The 24,332-nt window shown below is 38.9% G+C and overlaps 1 protein-coding gene across 1 annotated transcript in view; it reads right to left on the reverse strand.

The window, feature by feature from the left end:
* Positions 1 to 19,292, reverse strand: part of LOC143209981 (uncharacterized) — a 154,505-nt gene extending 135,213 nt beyond the window's left edge. The window contains exon 1 of the mRNA XM_076426369.1: positions 8,698 to 19,292. The gene's annotated coding sequence lies outside the window, so the exon portion shown is untranslated. The remainder of the gene's footprint in view (positions 1 to 8,697) is intronic.
* Positions 19,293 to 24,332: the final 5,040 nt, after the last annotated feature.

Consider the following 24,332-nt stretch of genomic DNA (forward strand, 5'->3'; position numbering starts at 1 on the left):
ACGAACGTGTAGTACGCGACCGACCTTAAGCCTCTGGAAAGGATCTCGAGAGGATCTGTTCCGGCTACCATGAGAACCTTACCGATGCCTACTTACGGCGAGCCAGCCGGAGCGGAAAGGAAGAGAGCAAAGAGGGAACCCGAAGTGCCTACTTACGACAACCGCGATCCCTCGTAAACATCGGATGGAGGTCTCCTGGGAATCCGCGGCCAGGAACAAGGATACCAGGTGCACTCGGCCTGATAACGACCCTGGAAGTACTCCGCCGGCCGAAGATCACATTCCGCCGATTTTTTCGCGACGACCCGGCGGCAGATTTACGACCGGCGGGAACGCGAGCATTCAAATTCTGTATTACCCGCGGATAGAAACGCGACAACCGATAACGCGATTGTGCATGCTACTCCGGATCCATAAAAACCCGAAATAAATTCATATCGCTGTTATTTATTACGAGAAGAGGTTTCTACACGGGCGAATGAGCAGGGCCCGCTCTAGGGGCGGGCAATCCGGAGATTTGTTCGGGGCGCCAAAATCTAGGGGTGCCATTTTGGCTGCAAGCATGAGAAAAATATTGATGTGTAAAAAATATATATATATTCTTAAGGGGCGGCAATTTGTCTTTTTGTCCGGGGCGACGTAACCACTAGAGCGGGCGCTGTCATGAGAGTTCATAGCCCTAAATGGTATGACTTGTGCATCTATCAACGGTTACAGAGTAGGAGAAGTTCAACAACTTTTTAAATACAATATTTAAAAAATCGCAAAAAATAAATAATTTCACCGCGTCAGTAAAAACATCATTTACAAGTATAATGGAATGTGAACGGCAGTAGCTCGTGAATACTATTTTTTCTCGCTTAAAAAATAGCGATTATTGGTAACGAATCTCATTATGTAAATATCACAACTTTCTCCTACCTAAGGACGTGTATCCCGAAACGATTAAATAAAATTACGCCGATCGCATAATCGCGATCTCATAAAAACAACATCACTGAAATGATTTTAATTGCAAATAGCTTAATTTCCAATCGAGTAATTCGAATGCCATATCTTTTCTAAATCGAAGCGGAGGAGAACTTTAGCTTGAAATGAGCTAACGACACACGATGGCGCTAACGCAGACATGAAATGAATGACTGGAACGCCAGCGTCCTGTGGATATTAATGCAGTGGCACGTGGCGGTAAAGTTTCACATGGTCAGACTATCCGAAGAGAGACTGAAGTTAAAGCCTTTTCACACTAACCGGTAATTGTCCTGTCATTAATTTTCCGGACGTACGCTCGCGCACTGCTCGTTCTCCCAACCGCAAATTGATAATTGAGCAACGAAAATTATAGAATTAACGAGAAATTCGTGTCGCTGTTCAACGGCTTAACAAGTTGAAAATAAACTGCAAGCTTTACCAATTTCTGATGAATTTGTCGTTCCATTACTTGTGTCATTATGCGTGTTTGATGCGGAGTCGCCAGATTACGACTTGTCTCTCACTCTACCTTCTCCCACGCTTCCACCGTGGCCCAGTCACGTGACGCGTTCCCCCTCTGTCGTGCGTGCGTCACATTGTCACGTGATTACTAGTGGTGGGCGGGTACCTCGGAATTTCGGGAACCCGAAAATCTATAACGCGTACGGGTTTCCAAACAATAAACATTTTGGGGTACTCGCCCAACCCTAGTGACTAATCCGGTACTGGCAGAGAGGGGGTAACTTCTTCCCTCGGTTGACTATTCAGAAGTAGACCAAGATGAAGACTTGGCCAATAACTAGCAAGAGTTCTAAAAAGATTTTATCTCAAGAATTTTAATCAGGGGAACTATTCCAAATATGTACTTCTATTTTCTTCGACGGGTCTTCATGAATCACTTTGATTGTCTTGCTCGGCAGAACTATTTCAACTATTCCAGTCACTGCAGCTAGTGAAAGTATTCATACTATTCCGAATCCTCTGTGTGTACATTGAAGTATTTTCCTCAGTGGGACTGGCTGAAGTATTCCTGCAATTTGGAGCGTTCTTATTATTCCAACTATGTACTTCGATCATTTCGTCCACTGTCATTCTTGCAAAAATTGAAAAATGATCAACTGGATACTCAAGTGGAGTTAATGCAATATCGATGTGATTTTATTATTATACTAAAATTATGCACACTGCTACCTACTGCAAAACTCGATTCAAGAAATGAGAAATATACAAGAAATTATCTTACTCAAATTTGAAATTCTGCATGTTCGCAGACAGGAAGAAAAGAAGCAACGAACAACGAATAAGTTCTAAGTGTTCTCGAATATTACATAATTGCTCGGCCAAAGATCGCGATCGCCATCGTGACGCTAATTTAAATTCACCGAGGTATTCTCCGTGCATCTGAATCTGTTTATAAGTCGGTTATACGAGCCACGAGGAGAGCGCAAGCTGTAGAAGCAGGCGAGTAACAGCAGAGCGCTGTTATGCCGTGGACCGCGAACGAAAAGGAGGAGAGAAGCGAGCCGATGAAAAAAGACGGATTAAAAGGAGAAACCAGAAACGAGATCGAATCAGCTGAGAGGGAAGCCGCCTCTTCTGGCGAGCCCAACAGAACGCCTTCTTAAATCAACGATACGAGGAAGATTTGTCAAAGGTGAGGCCGACGAAATCGAGCAATTTGTGTTCCAAAGACGGCTACCGTTCGTTTCGTGCCCCGCCATTCGTGCCAGGAATTTCTCGGTATTGTCGGTGATCGTGCAATCCTATTGAAATGCTTTTATTTCCTGCACGATAAACGTTTCTTTCACGGAAAATTATTACGTCATCCCACGCACTCCTTACGTCACAAATCCACACATCTCCGTAAGGAACATGTGGTACTTTTTGTTGTTGTAGTGAGCATCGTCAAAATAACGAATTCCAGATTATTCTCTTTTACAATTCGTGAAATTATAGACATATTTTTCTCGAGCAATTTTTTCGTACACAGCCCGTAGTGGAAGGGGTACTCGTTTTTCTTAGATCGAATATTTACTGTATCTTTTCAAAACATAAAATGTTTCCAATCCACATAAGTTGCATTATTTGTTTTTCACCCATGAATTAAACACCTAGTGTTCTCACATTGAAGAGTAATTGTACGTAATTTTTGGTTCAAATATTTTGAATGTCAATTATATTATTAATAAGCACATGTGAAGTGGCTATGGTGGATGATTCATAATTGCCGCCAAATATTGATTTGAGAACTCATCGATCTCTGTGTTCTGATTGGCTATCGTTCGATATACGTCGTTCCTTTGTTCTTACGTTTGGTTCTTCCTTAACGGCCACACGGTTTCAGTTTAACGTGTACCGGCATGGTGGTAATTAGTTTTCTCAAAAGTTCCATCATTGAATTTATACAATTCGTTTACACATAGCAAGTATGTCAAAGTTTTATTGGTATTACCCGGTTTTGTTAAGGATGTTCTGGAGGTATATAAAAACGCAACAAAATTTTTGAAAATTTGACGAGATATAATTCTTACTAAATTAATGCAATTACCAAAGTTTGGGTTCGATTCACTGCACCGTTTAAGAATTATAACAACTTAAAGTTTGCACGTTTTAACACGTCTTCTTATGGAGAATTCATAAAATTCCACTTCAAACCCTATTTACACCTTGAAAAAACGCAACTAGAAACTCCAGTTTTTTTAATATGTAGTAAAAATTATGTAATTAATTATGTTCGAAATTTATTAGGATTCACTAAACAGTTACAGAGCAAAAAAATTATAAACTGTTACAAAACGTCAAATTTATCGTGTTATCTCTCACTAGCATGGAAACGCGACTAGACCCCTGAATATAGCTACAGAGGGTACAGTATTCGCAAAAGTTTAATGCAAAATATACTCGTGAATGGCTATCATTGCCAATATATTGATGGATTTCGAATTTCTTGTACTTTTGTCTCCCATTGTACCTCCAGAACATCCTTAAACAATTACCATAGTTTACAGTATTTTACAGACGCAAAATTTCTCTGGAAAATGATCCACATTTGGATCGAAACGTCGAGAACAATTTAAATTGCAAAATTGCTTAGCGAGTAACATTTGATCGAACCTGTGGCGCCGAAATCATTAAATTGTTTATTTGCACTATCTACGATTGACATAAAGGAATATTCATAAAATTGTGAAATTGGAAATGGGTGAGTTACGCCAAGAATGTTTATCAAGTGCAGGTATGCTCCAGCAATTAACTGCTTAAATATGACTAAAAGGAACGCAGTCGTTTATTTGGTAAAATGATCTTGATCAAACGTCTCAGTGAAAGTATCATACGTTAAGAAAACTCTATCATTTATCTAATGCATCTAACAACTGTCGTGCTCATACCGGGACTCATGTGAGTCGGATAGCCTCGTATCGTGATATCTTAATTGCCTCAAGAGTCGAGAGCATTCGCTGCGCATTCTCTAAACAATTCAGCCACGTACCAATAAAATCCTCTACCATTCGGTTGCATAGTGTAAACTTTCTAACGATATTCATGCAAATGGTCCCGGTGGTCAAACGTTGTTGCTTTCCAATAGCTTAAAGCAAACTCATAGACCGTGGTCGAACGATCAGAGAACCACAAGGGGTCATCGGAATCAAACATTAATCAAGCAAAAGTGGAGTATGTAATCTGTTCCGGGATGTTTGAAAATGTATTACCACTGGCAACGTGTGTTCGATCAAAATCGTACACGTGATTGATGATTCCTGGACAAATGATTGGCGCGGGTATTAACCGGAAAATGGCTCAGCACATTTATTCAAGAAACGCGAAGGAAACGTCTAAGAAATTCAGAAGAAATATTAATATTCAAATAAGTATAGTTATAGAAAATTATTTCAAACTACGTCGACCTACAAAGTTTTAAGTCTTCAAATGAAAGTTTTAAAAAGTGCCATTTTCCATGTAATTCTCACCGATTGCAATTTTATGTACAAAAATTTTCTAAAAAAATAGTCAATTCGTTTGGTCCTATTTTTAAGAGTTATTCTGATTTGAAATGTGAACAATTGTTACGCTAGATTTGATTTTCCCAGTGGAACGATCCCCTGTTGGGGGTGAGTACGACACAAGAACTTATTTCATAACGCAAATGTCCACATCATGGTTTCCCCTTGGTCGATCCCCGATTAAAGGGACTTCAGTCGGAAATTCAGTAACTCGGATCAAACGTTGCTAACGGTGGGAGGAGGGCGGGGGAATTACGGTGGCGAATGAAAAGTCGGGAAACAGCAAAGGTATCTCTTTCCTCCGCCGGAATGGGGCGGAAGAAGTCGCTTCATTTCGCCGACTCTTCCCGCAGAGTTTTCGGCGATCGCATTGCAAGGAGCCGGCTCATAAATTATTGATAACCCCCCCGGAAGGTTTTCCAAAGGAAAGTAAACGGCTCCCGGAAAAGCTTCCTCGCGAGACCACTGTGGGGGATCAGCTGCGGTCCCGATGCGTTCGTCCGCAAAAGAAAAAGGATCTCGAAAATATCGTAACACCGCGAGGAGAAGATGAAATAGAGGGTCCGGCGCTAACGACCGATGCAATAACGGCTGAATAAAACCTTAACAATCATAACGCTGGGCCCGCGGTGTTCTTTCTTACAACATCGATCTTGAGGCACGAGCAGCGCCCGCAGGTTCAAGGGCTTATTACTATCTGTCTTACCTTGGAAACCCATTACGCGCAACCGAACTTTTTCCCCCGGTCGTAAACTTTCGTTTCCACCGCGATGACGATCCACGCGAGCCCCGCGAACCAGCAATCATCCGGGGAAAAGTTTTTCGCGGGGTTCAAAGAGCCGGCGAACAGTTGTCCGAGAATCGAATTTAGAAAAATCCATCTTTTTTTTCCTACCGGTAACTAGTCAATTTTCGTCGCTTTCGTAACGTTTAACACTTCGACGACACTCTTCGACTTTTTCGAGTTTTTTCAGCTGTTAGAAGGATTCGTTTACTAGGTAATGTGTGAATAATTTTTTTAAATATGTATACATGTACAGAGTTTCATCGGAATCGATCAAATTGAAAATAACAAGAATTGTAAGAAATTTTAAACCTCAGACCCGGGCACCGTGCGAGGGTTGAAGAAAGTAAGAAGCTTTTGCCCAGTTTCTAATTGTTGCGACTGACGCAGAGTTGCTACTTTGCATAAATAGTTTCTCTTTGAATGAAGTAAAAATTACGGCTCACATTCGAAAAGTAATATTCAATGAAATAAGAAGATTGTAAGTTTGAATTCCAATGTAATTCTTACTTTGTTCTACCATGCAAATTGTGACTATTCAAAGCTGTCAGCGTTACGTCGTTTCGCGTATACATAGACATGGGGAATGCTGTGCCGAAGATAAGCCTTCCACTAAATCCCTCATTTTCTGCCTGCATTAGGTTGAAACAGTACCATTCGAGACTGCATCGAGAGATATAATTAGTCTGTAGCTATTATGACAATGTCTAATGGTAAGACATTTTTCGTAATTCGAAAGGTGAAGCTGTAGTTTTAATTATTTCGGAAAATATTTAATAAACAGTTTCTATAATAATAAGTAAAAAATAAGGATTAATTAAAGAACCCACTGAACCATTTCTAACGCTATATCAGTTTATTTTAAGACAGGAGTGTGAATAATGTAAATACTCGTATATGCGTCATCCGGCTGGAACGTATTAATATTTTTCAGTGCAAGCTTCATTCTGACATTTTTAAAGTTCAAGGGTTGCACCAAAATACCACTGAATTCTTAGATCCATACTATTATGCAGTAGATTAATTTGGACGACTGGAAATTCTGCATATGTCTTTCAGATTTATGGAAAAATCACATGGATGGAATCTACATGGACAATAGCTATTTTTGAAATTTTTACATTATAGGTACACAAATGTTTGATTACCAGAATTAGATAATATTAGAACTGATTATTAACGATCATGAAATGTCTGTGTCTTTTCCAAAGATATTCATATTCGCTTAATTTGTTTAAAAAACAATCTCATACGGCTCATTATGTTTAATCCTACTCCCTGTTTGTACTTTGGAACATTGCGGATATTCTCCGCATACAAGAGCTGTAGATTCCCTCAAACAGTCTACGTAGTTCTGTAGACTGTTCGCAGACTGTAGAAACGTGAATTCCTTTTTGTCTACCGTTCACGCGTAAAACAAGAGACAACGTCTACAGTCTACGGGCAGTCTCATTGTTCCTGTCGCTAAAATATTCGTGAAATACGACAAATGTGTAAATCACTAGGTTCTGTATCTAGTTTTAAGCGGGGTGTTTCAATATAATTAACTTCCACTATAAATTTAAAGAACAAATATTTACCATTTTCCTAATAAAGTATAATGTACAGACAATTAGCATGGTGCTATAAAAAATATATAAAATTCGGTAACTGAAGATCAAACAATTCTAAATGTCCCCTAAAACATTGAAAATTTTCAGAAAAAGTTCAGAAAGGATTTCTCGGGTGTTTTAAACAGCGTGTGACGTAATAATAAAGTACAATCATGATATCATACGAGGTAACGTAGCAGAATACAAATTCAAATGGGCTGTATAAATTTCCCGACGCCCAGATTAATTTGACTAATTTGTCTTAAGATTGAAATTTGAGATCAGAAAGAACTCGCCCAACAGCCTGGTATAATGAAAGCTTGATCAAGCTGGGTAACTATGCCGTGAACGTAAACACGCCGCGCATAGTTATTTCGCTTATTAGTGAACCGACTTCCCACCTCCAAAGTTCATTGCAACACACAATCAATGAATCAACCACTACATTTAGGGAACATACATATTTATACAATGAATTCGGATGAACCAGTTTCTTGCACAAAAAAAAGCTCAAACATATTTACTGGGTCGTGTTAATAAAATTAAGATAGGTATAAAGAATGGCAATAAGTAATGGAACAGAATGGACAGTGTATTATTGAATAAATATCTTTTGTATTATTGAATAAATTAATACAACCCAGTATAAGATAAACTACATTCTGATGAACTAATTTCCTGTATAAAAATAAACTGATCTCGTATACAATAATTACAGAATGTCCAAAATATGTTGTATGCACTTCCTTGAATTAGGTGATTTCTGAAGTCGAGTGAAGTAACTTTTTCCTTTAAAATATAAATTATTCAAATGCTACCGATGACAGTTTTAAAATGTCCATCTCCGACATTCATTAAAATTGCATTCCGAATCGATTCATAGCTGTCTCGGTAATTGTATCACTATGATTTATTGGATCTCGTTTACCACTAACTTGGATCTTTATCCAAAGTAAACATGGCTTGCATTAATTGCAAGAAACAGGAGCCGAATAGAAATGTTCAGTTTCGCTGATTTTAATAAGCTGAATGTAATACATCGATATTCTTCAATTTTTTTTAACAAGTCTGCTACTTTATTAATTTTCCGTTATAACTAGCCATGACGTGATGCCGGCTATCCCCCTCGCCTATAACCACCTATAACTCGCAACGTCTCCCGAAACTGTATTTCAAGCAAATAACGAAGGCGTAATAATTACCAGAGAACTTCTAATATTTGAACGAAGCATATAATGTACACATGGTGTGCTATTAGTGTTACGGTAACCTGTCATTCGATATTATCACGAGGTTTCGATATGCCACGGACGATCGCGTAATCGGGTACATAGAATTCGATGCTTACCTTCGACGAGACGAAGACGCGCTCGCGATGCCCAAGTATTTTCAACGAGCGACTCTTTTGGTCGTTGTTCACGTTCTTTTTTCCCTCCTCTCGGCTGTCGCGCGATCAAGATAAACGCCCGAAAAACTTGAGGCTCAAGGACTTTCGACCCCGAGTCAACGTGCACGCAGGCATACCGACACGATTTTTCGTTTCTACGGTTGAAACCTGACACGCGGTCGAAAACTACGCGACGAAGCTACGGGCCATTTCCCCAGACGACGATCCGCGAGACCGATTACTTCGGCTCGAATCGTTTGACCACAATACACAAAACACTGTCACAGAAACGAACGCACCGACACTGGAACACTATCGTAATCAGGGAATTCACTGTACACGACGCGTACACGTTAATTCGTCGGAATTGTTCTCAGATATGATCCGATTCGAACCACAGACAGACGAACCGTTTTGAATTGTCACATTTTCCCGCTAGCCGCGCCGGACAGAGACACACAAACCACACGCGATGCTGGCTTGCCGCGAACTGACAACACGGGACAATGCTGGCCGACCGACGTCGGCCGAGCGCGCCCGAGAACAACCGAACCGACCTTCAAGTATTACGTGCGTCGACCGATTGACGGCCCGCGGGGCTATTGATATTTCCATGCTCTTGCTAATCCTTTCTGTTGGCGGTCAAACCGGCGCTAATTAAATTCTTTCTTAATTCGGGGCCAATAATCTGCAACGAACCTCTTCTCTATGTTGTAAACAACGGTGTTCCCTCGTTACTTGTCGCTGAGTCGACCTACCGTCAATTGCGATCGCGCCTTTACGCTACGGCCATAGTTCAGAGTTGGGCATTAATCAATATTAAAATTTTAATAAAGATTGATTGATTAATGTGTATGATTAAAAAAGTAATCATTGAAAAATCGACGATTGATTCAATCGATTGATGAAGTTAATCGCGATTCGTTGATTACAAAACGAAATCATCGGAAAATCGGAGAGACTAATTTAATTAATTGAAGTTAATCGCCACACGGTCTATTCGTAAATTGTAATAAGGAGGGAGAGAGAGACAGAGAGCGGGGAGATGGAGAATTGACAGAAATATATCTCAACAAAAACTCAGTTTACATTTTTTTCTGTATGCATACAGTTTTGATTCCGTATTTTATTTCGAAATTTCAGCAGTTAATCATTAATCAATTATCCGATCGACGATTGCAATGGAAAAGAATGTAATCGTTAAATTAACGACTAAAGTTGGAGTTTAATTGTTAATTGACATTGACGATTGAAGTGGTAATTTATTCGTCAATCGTTGATTACATTTTTGTCCATAGTTGAATGATTACTTGTTACGCGTTGTTATTTCTATTTTGTATCCATATAATATGGACATTTATTGAAATACGTTGCTTTACAAAAATGCTTGACATTATACAAAATGTTTATAGGTATTTATTAATAGAAACTGTTGAATTTTAATAAATCGATTTCAATGAAATTTTCAACATGTGTATAAATAACATAGATCTACAAAACATATATTTTAAATTTTCATTAAGGACCAAGATAAAAACGTTTTAAAAAATGCCGATTTTATTTTTGCACATGTAACCTTATAAATTATAATTTTTGGAAAATCTTTTTCGCATATGATTTCGTAAACCAATGCTTCTAATTGATTATAAAAAATCAAGTCGTTTGGTAAAATTATGAAAAAGTTATTAGTTTTTAAAAGGTGTACAAATACCTTTGTACATCCACTGTATGTTGCTATAAAAAAATGCTTAATATTATACAGAATGTTTATAAGTATTCATTTTTGTAGAAACTGTTGAATTTTATCAATTTATAACTGTCGATTTCTTGTTCTCACTAATTTTGCATTTTAATTTATTTCCTGTGCAAGTGTACACGGAAATAAAAATTGGAAGCATAAAATTTCGGAACAGACATGGTAAGATATACATTTTACGTTGAGACTGGAACTGTAAAGATCAAACTAAAATTTTCATTGCGGACAACCGATGCTTTATTCATCGTTAAACCATCGGTGATATCTCGCGGCCGGTTCCTCTTTCCCTCTGCCATATCATACGTCACAATGACAAATGGCGAGAGGCAGGCTTGAGGTTAATGACAAACTTCTACACTACACCGTGAGGATGAGAGAACAGTAAATTTTATCGCCCCGAAAATACTTGTTTCGTACGAAGAATACGGGCCATATAAGACATAAACAAAACCGTCGTAAATAAAGTAGAATATCTCACGGTAGCTGTAAAAACAGCTATCGAATTCATTCGAATACAAAACCCTGATCTTTTTTTGTGGAAATTAATTCGAATAATTGGAGAGATATTGGTGAAAGCAATTTCAGCGTGTTTTCCATAAAAACTCAGACCGGAAAAATCAAGCCGTGAAATCTGGTGGATTTATGCGTAATCGATGCGTGACCTGATCGTAGTCAATATTTCACATATTTTCGTGTAGGTTGAAGAATTTTCATTGATTGTATCAAATAGGCTTGTGGAATTCATTGTACATGTTCATTTCAGTATATAGACTCATTTCTTTTCAGTCGAATACTGAAATAGGCCAGCCTTGTGCAATCAAATATGCAGATTAATTAACACAAGAACAGTTTTACATAATACTCCCGAATACTTGGAGCTCATAACTGAATATATTTACATTTTTTTCACGTGTCGAGATTATATCAGGAAGCTTAATGTTCTGAATTTTGAGAGCGGAATAAAAACACTTCAACCACCCTTATCTAGGCAAAAAATATTATTTTTTCCCTTGTGGAAGAGGTAGGCGGTTGCGTCACATCGGAGAATGTAAAATCGTCGCCAAGTAGCGGTCTAAATCAAGATTAAAAATTAGAATAAATTTATGGGACACCCTGCTCACACGAATGTCGGTCGTCCAAACTTTCCCGGAACAGCAAATAAGCAATGTTGCTTAATGGGTGCGACGTGGTTCAGGAGTTTCGAGCACCCTTCTCTCTTCGGACAAGCGAAACTTTGCCGTGTGCTGTACTTATTTTATGAAAAGTATTGCAAATAACGAGGGAAGTTCTTCGATGTAGGGAAACTGTACTCAGTTGAAATCGCAAGATGAAGTGCTTCGTAATTAACAGCAGTCTCATTCTATGCACAGTAAAGCCTAGAAAATGAGAACTGTACGATCTATGAAAAATGAATATCCCATCCACTGCGGGGCATACCCAATTACAAAACTTCTTTACGTTTCATTATTTTTTTATGCGATTATCTTTTCACCAATTTGTTTGTGGCATATATCTGATTAAAATGACACTAAGCACGATGTAACTGGAATTGTAGTGTTCAGTGGTTTAATTGACGGTATACACTAACGAGCATAACTGATTCAACACACTTTAAATCAGAATAACTTTTTTATGAATGGACTAAACGACTTCAATTCTCTCTGTAAGGCTGGAAGAATTAGTTTAGTAAATGACGTCTAAAAATTATTTTGAAAAAATGCATTTGGCCGGAATTGCGAAAAAAAATAGTAAAAATTGATTTTTACTACTTTTTTAGCTGGGCCAATAGCGAAAATTTAAAAGATATGTTTGGTCAACTCGTATAAATTACGTAAACTCTGAAAATTTCATTCAAATTGGTTAATTGGTTTACGAGTAATAAACGAAAAAGTGATAAAAAGGCCGAAAATCTTGAAAAATTGCAATTTTTACCATTTTGATCGTTTATAACTCGTAAACCGATTAACCAATTTCAATGAAATTTTCAGAGCGTATGTAATTTATACGAGTTGGCCAAACACATCTTTTACATTTTCGTAATTGGCCCAGCTAAAAAAGTAGTACATAAGAATCAATTTTTAGTATTGTTTTTCACAATTCCGTCAAAATGCATTTTTTCAACATATTTTTTACACGTCATTTACTAAACTAATTCCTCTAGCCTTACAGAGAAATTGAAGTCGTTTGGTCCATTCATAAAAAAGTTATTCTGATTTAAAGTGTGTTGAATCAGTTATGCTCGTTAGTGTATGCAGTAAGTTTTCGGGCGAGGTCACATCTGCTCGGTATTACAAGCCACAAAACACTCGGCGAACAATCCAACAAATACAGAAAATCGTCGGCTTAAGTATAACCTACTGCAACTAATGAGTTCGTGGGAGGAAATAACGTCTGCCCACTCTAAGCAACGGTAAACATTATAATAACGTAATAAATTGCCAATAATATATTACGGCGACGTTGACGTGAAATTGATGGTGCTATAAACGATAAATCGAGCAAACAGGTGAAACGCTCGCAGCCGAATGATATACGGATAATCATTAAATCTGTACCCGAAGACGGCCATTTAAAAACTAATCATTCCGCGGAGCAACAACGTCGAGTACTTGTTAAATTAATGCTTCGGAGAAACTTATTATTATTATTTATTTAATACTTTAAACCAAGTATGGTTTATGTAGCATATACATAGAATACATGAACATATTAACATATTACATAATAGCTCTCTTAATAATACACAATACCACTTTTTAACTTAACTTAACTTACAACTAGTTTATATACAGTGGCCCACAAACCTGATGTTTTGTAAGCAATTAGAAGCATTGGTTTATTAAATGATGTGCAAAAAACTTTCCAAAAATTATAATTTACAAGGTTACATGCAAAAATGAAAAAGGCATTTTTTAAAACTTTTCTAATTGGATTAAAGAAAATTTTAAATATATGTTTTGTATATCTATGTTAGTTATATGTATACATACTGAAAATTTCATTTTAAAAAATGGTGAAAATCGTAGTTTTTCAGGACTTTAGATCAGTTTTTCAGTACGTGTATAACTAACATAGATCTAGGCCCAAATAAAAAGTTTTAAAAAATGCCTTTTTATTTTTGCATGTAATCTTGTAAACTATAATTTTTGTAAAATTCTTTTTTGCACATGATTTAGTAAACCAATGCTTCGAATTGCTTACAAAACATCAGGTCGTTTGGTACAATTATAAAAAAGTTATTCTGTTTTAAAGGGCGTACGAACATTTTTGTGGGTTACATTAATATACTTGGTTACATTAATTTAATGAAATTAGATTTTAATTGCACATCACTTAATAAAATCGAAGATAATTGACAGGCCACATAGGAAGTATTTTATACAAGTCGGGAGGCAGTACTTGCAACGGAAAAGGGCTGATAGAAGTGTATCGCATATTGTATATTATAAAAAAAATAATAATTTATTTAAAAATATATTAATTCCAATAATATTATTAAATCATAGGCTTTTGAATGGCAATGCTGTATTGTTGAAATCTGTTGTTAAATAACAATTCCAAGATAAATGACTTGGCGCGATTGAAATTGCTAGAATTGCAAGAAACAGGTCTGAAACGGAGAGATGTATAGTAAAATAACTCAAACAATTCCACTGGAATGGAAAATTCGAGAAAAATTTCGGTTCCTAGTGATCCGCGTCGTATTAGTGTATATGTATGTATGTACATAAGCGGTTTCAGCATGTGCCGGATAGAGACGTCTACACAGTCTATCGGCCACTCCTAAGTTATACAGTTAGCGGCGGTAGTCAATGCCGGTAAACCGGTCGTGAAAATAAAGCATTTGAAATTAGCCAGACAAGCGCGTTCTTCTCGTGGCTGGGAGAAGGAGACGAGGTAGAGGTGGAGGAGGAGGAGCGGGCAGGAGAGGACTTTGAAGTCGAAAATAGCCAAAAATCCTTTGGTCCCGGGACACCAAATGGCGTCGGGCAGAGAGGGCTCTTTCCTCACGGTCGCCGGCTAGAAAAGTAACGGTGCCCGATCGTTGAACTTGCTGTGGCGATGTGACGGCGCGCGCGGGCGCCATCAAGAGGGCACTCTCGTGTAGACGAGTCAAAAATCGATTTTTTTATTATTGTACCTTGTAAAAGCCCTTAAAAATACCTTCCTGAAATTGTCCTTTTTTTATCTTGCGTGGCTAAAATCTCGGAAACTACATACCTGACCACCCTGATATTTTTACGAGCTTCTTGTTGCATTTATTATATACTTTTTTCTATTAAAAAAGTACCGAAATGAAATTTTGATACTGATTAAGAATCATCTTGGTTTCTCGGCCGCTCAGAGATTTCTAATTATCTACGCCAGCGCATTTATCTCCGATCCAAGAAATCAATTCCGAAAAAATGATAAAATAAGACGCGCAATCGTGTCAAATCATGAAATCATGAAAATGGTTAAATTTGCAGCGTTTACACGAGGCGGGCCGCTTAAACGGAGTGAAACAGGGTGTACGGGATTCAATGTCAGCGAACGATCGCGATCGTTCCGAGACGCTCGGTTTGATAGAGACCAGGGAGTTAGAGGAGAGGAAGAACGTCGTTGGGCTATCTCGCGGCGCAGGAAACATAACGATCCGATAAGATGCGCGAATTTATTGAAGTGTAAAGCCTGCAAATTATCAACCACCGTGGCCACGATCCTCGACGAGACTTCTCGAGTTTTAGAGGTTTATCGCGATCCGCGCGGCACGGTAGGAGGAATAACCGGCGCGGCGATAGGCGTTAGGGTACAAACGAGCTCGAGGCGATCGACGCGATACTCGACCTGAGAAGGAGAGCAGGCAAAGAGGAACTGAGAGGACAAGTGTTGCATAATAAATGGAGTGCAGGCCGTCACGGCACGCAATACCTGACGAATTATTATGTATCGCGGAACGGCGGATGTCCGAAACGATTCGGCGGTATCGAGCTTTGGATGATCCCTGTATTGTGGGTGTGGAGGGGGAAATGTAGGTACAGCGAAGCCTTGATCTAAGAAAAAGTTCCCACAGTTCAAAAAGTTCGTAGAGCTTCCTTAGATCAACCCTATGCAGTTGGAGCTATTTTAACTCGAAAATCAAACGTTTCTTCTGACACAGAATATTTCCATTCTCTATGAATTTTTTAGTTTGGTTGATATGAAATTGATATATTACCTCATACAATACTGAAATGTTTAGTAACTGATTAGATACCGACATATCTAATAATGTAAACATTATTTTAAATAATAGGCAAATATTTACTGAACATTTTCATTTTCATTAAAAGTTGTTTTAAGCAGCTGTGTTTCTTCCTCGAGAATGCAATTAATTGTACGAACAAAGAATCCAGTATTTTCTTTGAAAGAAAGGGGACCTTTTAGTCGGTCATACAGACACTATAAAAACCGAGTAGAAATTTAGAAATCGAAGCATCACACTTTCAACATTTTCCACTGGCAACATTCTAGCAACACCAGTGATTCCAGCTCGAAGTATCGAAAGTAGTAAAAACAAGCGCATGAAAAGCACCCGATCCAGGGGATTCTGGCACATTAACGAATATAGTAGAAACGTTGTGCTTCTCGCAACAGCGCGGAATGATCAAAGACAGCTTTCTCCGGGCGAGTCGCCGGAGACGAGATAGAAGCCGATGCGCAGGCTGAAGTTAAAAATCAAGATTAATGACAAATAATAACGTGGCATTGTTCCTGCGACACAACCGCCATTGCCGCATCTAAAAGCAGCGATTCCGCTTTCTAATCCCCTTAACGACGCGTCTTTTATGAATTCTGTTATCCGAGGAGGAGGCGCGTAGCGATTCGCGAAAATTTATGGGAATCTGCCGTGATCCGGGATAGTTCGCGGCGAGGCTGCGCGCGATGATAGCTGTCATCGAACACATTGTCGTAATAAGACATCTAGCGGCGTAATATTCCTTCCGCTCGGAACGTAGTTGCGTGAAATCAATGACGATCGGTAATCGCAGGAAGTAATCACATGTCGTTCGATGCGATCAGGTTCTGCGATAACACGGTCACCGACCGTCCTTGCGTTCGCTGACGCTTCCTATCATTTTTCTAATTTCCCACTCTCAGTCTATCTTTACATCCTATCCATCCGCCCCGGTGTTTTATTTCAATATCTCTGGCGAACCTCTAATCACGTCACGGATTACGAAGAATAACTAGGCTGGACCTTGGCTACACCTGGCCAACACTTTTTGCGAGAGTTTTTCACCCCGTTCAGGGAGTGGTAAACGTTGCGAAATTTCACAATATTCACGAATTTTTTCCAAAGTGATGGTAGGTCGTCGTTTCTTACAGAACAATTTTTTATACAGTTTTAATCACTTGCTTGCTACTTCTATCCAGAGTCGGCAGATTAAGACTTGCCCCCCCCCCCTCCATTCCACCTTCCCGTTCTACTACTTCGTCACTGTCGTGCTCCGTCCCCTCATCTGGCGACTCGAGACGATTCCTAATCACTAGACTGCGGATATTTATGCATTTTGTTGTATTCCGGATACTTAATATATTTTATTAGGCACAATTTCTGAACGAAATACGAACTACAGATGAAAGATGTTAGTCGTATAGACAAGACTCGGTAAAAGCTGTACAGAAGCGAATAAGAATGAGAATAAGAATGCTCGCGTGGAACCGAATTCAGCAGAAGATATGTATAGGTTTTCTGGTCCTGTAAGGTGGGGTTTGTTTTCGTCTAATGGTCAGTAAGGGATGAATCATGGGGAATGAAGCTCAAGGTTGAGTAATACATTCATAGTAGATAGAATGACGAACTGTGAAACACGCTTAGATTACATAAGTGATTACTAGACTGCGGATTTTATGCATTTATGGCAAAAATGAGTGGGTGCCATTTAAAACAGTGAAAAAGTTAGAATGATCTAATAATGCCAATCTAATGATTTCCGCTTGTTAAGATCATTAAAATAAGAATTAAACGTCTATCTGACTCAAGTCTCTTGCAAATGATGCAGACAATTTTTATTTTGCATAGAAATCCGCAGTCTAGTGTTTACTAATGCTAGAGAACGTCTGATCGTTTACCAACAACACCTTCCGCCATAAAATTGTTAACAGAAGTTAACAATAAAATATAACATGAATTATAAGAATTAATTATAAACTCTCTCTAATTTAAGATAGATAACTCAATTATTCGTAAGTGATTATTTGGAAATGGAAAAATTAGGTATAGAATAATCTACGAAAATAACGCAAGTTACAATATACAACAATTTATAGCTTGCAAAAATTTTCAGAAAATGCTAGAGTATAAAATGTGACAGAATTTAATACGATTTTTATAGATTTCAGACCTGCAGAGGGGCTACTACCACTGAAAATGAGATTTTATATGATTCCACTTTCTTAACATTCGCCTACAAAACATTGCAAATTGCATAAACATCCCCAGTCTACTAATCTCTAACTATGTATATCAATACCGCCCCTGCCAAAAAAAAGATGGCAAATGAAGTGGAACAAGTTTGTGCGGTTCGGCAGGCGTGCTATAAACGTTTTACAGATGAAAAATAAGGATCACCCTAAGCAGCACGTGGCGTTGTTCCATATTTCAGCAGGTGTTCGATCGGCGGTGTCGTAATCTTCGGGTTCGCACGCTGTAAATAAGCATCGAACTGAAATTGCTCCCCTCGAATCGGATCGCGGTTCGTTGCACAGCAATAAATCTCGGGATTTTATGCGACAACGATCTAAATTTCACTGGGGATCCTGGCCTACCTTAAAAGTACTGGGTCAGGTTCTCCGCGGGATCGGGAACACGTAATGCACCTGATCGTTTTGCTATCGGGATGTTCCATTCACTAACGAGCCGACAAGAAAACCCGCAGAAAATACCGTATAAACGACTCGTCGTGGAGAGGATGCTTGCCAACAGTGCTATCGATAAGTGTGTCTACTCTCTACATCGATATGCAGCCCGGTTCTACTTGCCGATTCTACTTACGCCGGGACCTAGATATCGCGTTACTGCGACCGGCTGATCATGCGAAAGAATTCAGGTGAGGAGAAGGCGAGATTTTTCAGAGCGTACCGCGATCCTCGGATTCATCAAAGGATGTAATAATGGATGTGTATTGCGTAATTCTTTGTCGTCGCGTTTACGGAATGGTAGAGCGCTGTATTGAAGCTTATGATTAGACAGCGGATTTTATGCATTTATAACAAAAATGAGTAGGCGCAATTTAAAGTATTAAAAACATTGGACGAATTTAAAAATACCGTTATATTATTTTCAACCCATTGAACATATTAAGACAGATAATAAATTTCTATGTCACTTCAGTTGGTTGCAAATCAGGTAGAAAATTATTATTTAGCAGGAAGATCCGCTGTCTACTTATGATTTTTGTGAGGCATTGCAGAGAAAACATACAAAAAAAGTTTTTAAAAACCATGCTTATACAGGGTGTCCCAGCTAACATCACCACCTTGAATATCTTTGTTGTTTTTGAAGATACGTCAAATGTCTGAAGGACAAAGTTGTATGGTAAAATGGGGCTCATAAGATACCAACAAAATTTTTTTTTCATGTAATGTTCTTTAGAGATATGAAGGTCACTCATTTTTTTTTTAATGGAATGAGGTATTTTTTAATACATCAATCGATGCAGCTGGACATTCGTTATAAAAAAGTACTAACCTATGTACGTCGAAAAGTTAGTAGTTCAGGAGATATTTCAATTTAAATAACTCTAAAATACCATTACTGTCGTGTACTAAGACGTTACATAAGTAAGTAAACACTAACGTCTTATTGTTAGTACACACACACACGACAGTAATGGTATTTTAGAGTTATTTAAATTGAAATATCTCCTGAACTACTAACTTTTCGACATACATAGGTCAGTACTTTTTTATAACGAATGTCCAGCTGCATCGATTGATGTATTAAAAAATACCTCATTCCATTTAAAAAAATGAAGGTGACCTTCATATCTCTAAAAAAAATTACATGAAAAAAAATTTTGTTGGTATCTTATGAGCCCCCCCATTTTACCATTCAACTTTGTCCTTTAGACATTTGACGTATCTTTCAAAACAACAAAGATATTCAAGGTGGTCACATTCAAGTTAGCTGGGACATCCTGTATACGTATATTAAAATGCACTAAAAAGGAGAAAATAATGTTTTCCTGGTTCTCCATGAAATACCGAATCCAGTGAAATGATTAATAATATTTTTCCCAAAAATTCTCTGCCAGTGCCGGACACATGGCCTCCTAAAAATTGCCCCCCACTTTCAGAATCAAATAATTTCAACAGTTGTGCTGAATCGTTTAATTTTAAAAGTGGGGGGGCTAATATCTGGCAGAGACGGATACATGCACGAAACGAAAAGGTAGAGTGGGGAGACGAGTCTCAATCTGGCGCGACTGCGCAGGTATCTCCAATTAGACCCGTTAAAATGTAGATTTTTAACGTTCCCCGTGAAGCAGGCGAGGACCAAGGCCCCTCCGGAGAAGGCACGCGAACGGTTTCTTCCGAAAAATTAAAGAAATCACGGGTCTCGTTCCCGGAAAATTGAATGACCCACATTATTCCAGGCACGTATCGCGCACGATGTCGACGCCGAACGGTTCAACACGCGATATCGAGGCATCGGCAACGGGCCGTACAGGCGACTCCGGAGCGAAAAATATCGATGGCTGACAGAACAATGCAGGAACTTTGACAGGCTGGGAATATCGAGCGCTACCCTTTCATCCGGCCACCGAACGGAGAAAGGAAAGGAAGAAGAACCGTTCGTTGGAGAGGGACGAGAAGGAGACTGGTAGATTTCCTCAAGGGCCCACAATTCATCCTCCTGGATTCATGGTTCGGTCCGCGTGCCCGCCCGGGTTCCCCGCCAACGCTTACGGCGGCGTTCGTATTTCATCTCGCGCGGATCTGGGATGGGTAAAATGCTATTTCGAATAGTAAATACTCTGCTTTATTCGCAATCGTGCGCGCAATCTTAAACACTTCTTTTTTCTATGCGAATACTTTTTAAAATGGTGTTTGATGAATTCACAGATAGAATCATAGATCAATTCTGAACCACAATTCTGAATCATGCAAGTTTATGTGTTGTTTGAACTTGAATGAATTGTCGAGAGAACGGTTAATTTTTAACCGACATCGAAAAAGGAGAAGGTTACTCAATTCGATCTGTGTGTGCCTTTCTTTTTCTTTCGCTTTTTGTTTTCTATGTATGTTCAATCAGGGCGAAACCTTCTGCATTTTGTAGGGCATGTCTCCCGATTGGTCCCTTGAAAACAAATTTTGCATTTTTTCGTTCTTTTGCAGTTTTTATTGCAAATAACCAGTAAGACCGAAAAACCATCCTACGGTGTTCTACAAATTCTGCTCGTTCCACTAAAAAGTGTAAAATAAAAAAAAAATTAAACCAACTCCGAAAAAAACGCACTACAAAGTATGAAATAATTTCCACTTAATTTATGTGAATACACACGAACTTATAAATACGATACTATCTGTTCGGAGGCGGCGCAAAATTGAAAATTTCCCAAACGACACACGTTGCTGATTATGATTTCATTGGAATATGGTGGACTTGGAAATCAGTAGGTGGGAAGAGAAGATACATTAATATGTGAAAGCATGTAGAAGAATTTAAGGATTTTCGTAATTTCCAGTGTCGAAAATTTTCAATTTTGCGCCGCCTTCGAAAAGATCGTATTGTATTTAAGTTCGTGTGTATTCACATAAATTAAATAGAAATTATTTCATACTTTTTAGCGCATTTTTTAGAGCGTTTTTTCGAAGTCGGTTTAAGTTTTTTTTATAAAATTTTTCACCCACGGTTCCTTTTCGAGAAGTTGTTCCTCCCGACGAGTAGAACACGATACAAATTATAAAGACATTGTACCGTATTGTTTCTGTACATGGTACATTGTTTCCTGCGTGAAATTACAATTACAATTTTTGATTCCGTGAAGGGACGAAATCAAAAGATTTCATTTCGCACGGGCTGGCAAGAAGGAGCCGGGCTGACGAGTGTCGAAGAAAGGCGGGAAAATGTGCGAGGAGTTTGTTCGATGGGGAAAGAGAGGAGAGGTTGATCACGAAGATAGAGAGGAGAGAGCGTGGCTGGCATTCGAAATCACTCGGGAGATTCGCGCGTTTGAATAAATCTAACGGTGTACATCCGCGCGGAGAGGATCGCAAAAGGGGACCAGCACGCCAGCCGGTGTGCTAGGACGCTGGAAACTGTAACCAGCCGATCGACCGGCTCGAGAAAAGGATAAAAGGAGGAAGAAGGCAACCAGCTTCTTCCTCTCGAAACGTCTACCATCCTCAGGGCCCGAATGAATGCGAGCGAGAATGCGAATTTATCGTGGCCTTGCTCGCAGTTCCTCCGCGAGCGACTATCCCCGTTTCCACACCGCGACGGATAGTGGGAAACCGTGCGCGACGACGAACCGTTCGACCGTTTTACATTCGTCGGAAACTCTCCTCCCCTCCTCGCCCCACACACGGGTTATTTATGACGAGCGACGCTGTTTGTAAACGGCTCTTAAAGGACGCCTAAACTCCACTCCTAGACTGATGTATGGAGAAACGGAGGATTGGCAACTTCGCTACCGGTTCGAAACACACTAACACCTCACTCTGTCTACGAACTGTTGCTCGGGGATTCGAACTTTCTCCCTTGAAGAGTGACAAGTTCCACTAGTTGTACGAAAAAAAAAGCACAACAGGTTCCTGGTACCTGACACCGGCGGGAGGGGATTCCAGCTCCAGACCAATCGATTTTTCCTGGCTCCCTTTCTCAGCGAAATGTTCTTCAGCTCGTGCTCCTAGATATTTTACTTTTTATCAGCGTTTACGCTCGTTGTCCCTGAGGATACGTAAACCGGCCATACACGTAAAATAGAGGAAAGTAATAACTAGACTGCGGATCTTTATGTAGAACAAGAAACAGGAGCCGAGAAAAAAGTTCTTTCCTTCTTTAGTAATTTTAGTGGGCTGAAAATAATACATTGGCGTTTCTAAATTCTCTTCATCTGTAAACTCTTTTAAATTGGACGTACCCATTTCTGCTATAAATGCATAAAATCTTTAGTCTATTAATAACATACATATATACATATTTATTCGACTCTGTTCAGAATCTTCATCACGAGTGTTACACGGTATTGCAAGGCAAGGGATTAATGCGGTAGACTCCTTTTTCCAGGATTGCAAGGGTGCGGGATTCGCCTTCTCATTTCTCATGAAAATAGCTACGTGCGCAGTTGTATGCTTCAAAATAATGCAAATCACGCCTCGTAAACGAAAAATAGGACTTTTGAGGGGAGATAGGGCTCAGATCGATCTTTTATCTAGCGTTTTTGACGACTGAAAAACCCCATCTTTGTATAATATTATCGAGTAATGAGAAGGCGAATCCCGTACCCTTGCAATCCTGGAAAAAGGAGTTTTAAGTAGGAGTTCGATTAGCTTGAAAGTGTATTTTGATTTGTATTGCTCGTTGCTCCAAATTGCATTTTGTTAAATGCGTTATATCTTGCCGCGTATATTTCTGACGTTTCATAAAGGCCCGCGCGTGCACCACTATACTGTATGTATTTCGATATTGTAGGGGCCGGTCGAGAGAACACGGGAAAAGAGAAGTCTCGATGGGAACGAGGGAGAGGGTCGTAAACTTCCGTTCAATATGAACTCTCGAGACGAAACAAAGTAATCTGAAAATTCAATATAGGCCGAGAAAGATACAACGTGTGTAGCTTCGGTGCTGTGTTCAAGACCGAAAGAGGAATTCACTGGCGTGTGTTATACATATGTATATGTTGACGATGCCAAACGAAACCGCATTAATGGCGGATGTGACTGACAACGCGTTACGGTTCCATCATTAAACCACATTTACACAGGCAACGAAGCGAGCAAGCGTCGATTCAATTACACTTCCGCCCTCGACGCGTGCTGTTATGATGTTTCTGTCATAGAAGAATGTAGATCACGTGATGGAAAAAGTGAGAAGCTCTAGTAAGCTATTGTTGTATACAAAATTATGTATTTCTGATTTCCAAGCTTGGTGTTCAATAGTGTCCATTTTGTAACACTTCACAATTAACATCGATTTGTTACATGCTCTTAATCCTTATCAGTACACGGTGTTAACGATTTTTTTATCATGTTCGTCACATTCTTCTGATTAAATTGACACCAAACACGATATCATTTCGATCATGTGTGCTTGTTTAATTAACGATTCAGTAAAACCTCTGTTATTCGAACTGATCAAAGTTGGGCAATAATCAAATAATATTTTTAAAAAACGTGGTAAAATGGCTAATAGTCTTTTTGAATGTTAGTCATAGCAAAATCGTCATTATTCAAAACTTTTTGATTAGTTAGTGAAAACTAATTAATGATATTAATGTATGTTAATCGCACAATAGTTACTGGTGACTAAAGATTGATGACTGATCATCAACTACTAATTCACTAATAAGCAATAGCTAACGATTACTTAGAGTTGTGACTAACTATTTGCCATTTAGTTATCACTAACTAATCAAAATGTTTTGACTAATGACTATTTTGCTATGACTAACATTCTAAAAGACTATTAGTCATTTTTAAATATTAGTTGATTATTGCCCAACTCTAGAACAGATGATAACTGAAGAGTCTCCATTATCCGAATGCAAGTTCAATCTAAATTACATACAACACGATTTATTGCACAAATCGGTGAAGATTTAATCCAACACTATCATGAATTAAACCGGCAAGTGTCACTCGATTAGTGTCA

This window comes from Lasioglossum baleicum, chromosome 1 (genome assembly GCF_051020765.1).
Source record: "Lasioglossum baleicum chromosome 1, iyLasBale1, whole genome shotgun sequence".
Classification (NCBI taxonomy): Eukaryota; Metazoa; Arthropoda; class Insecta; order Hymenoptera; family Halictidae; genus Lasioglossum; species Lasioglossum baleicum.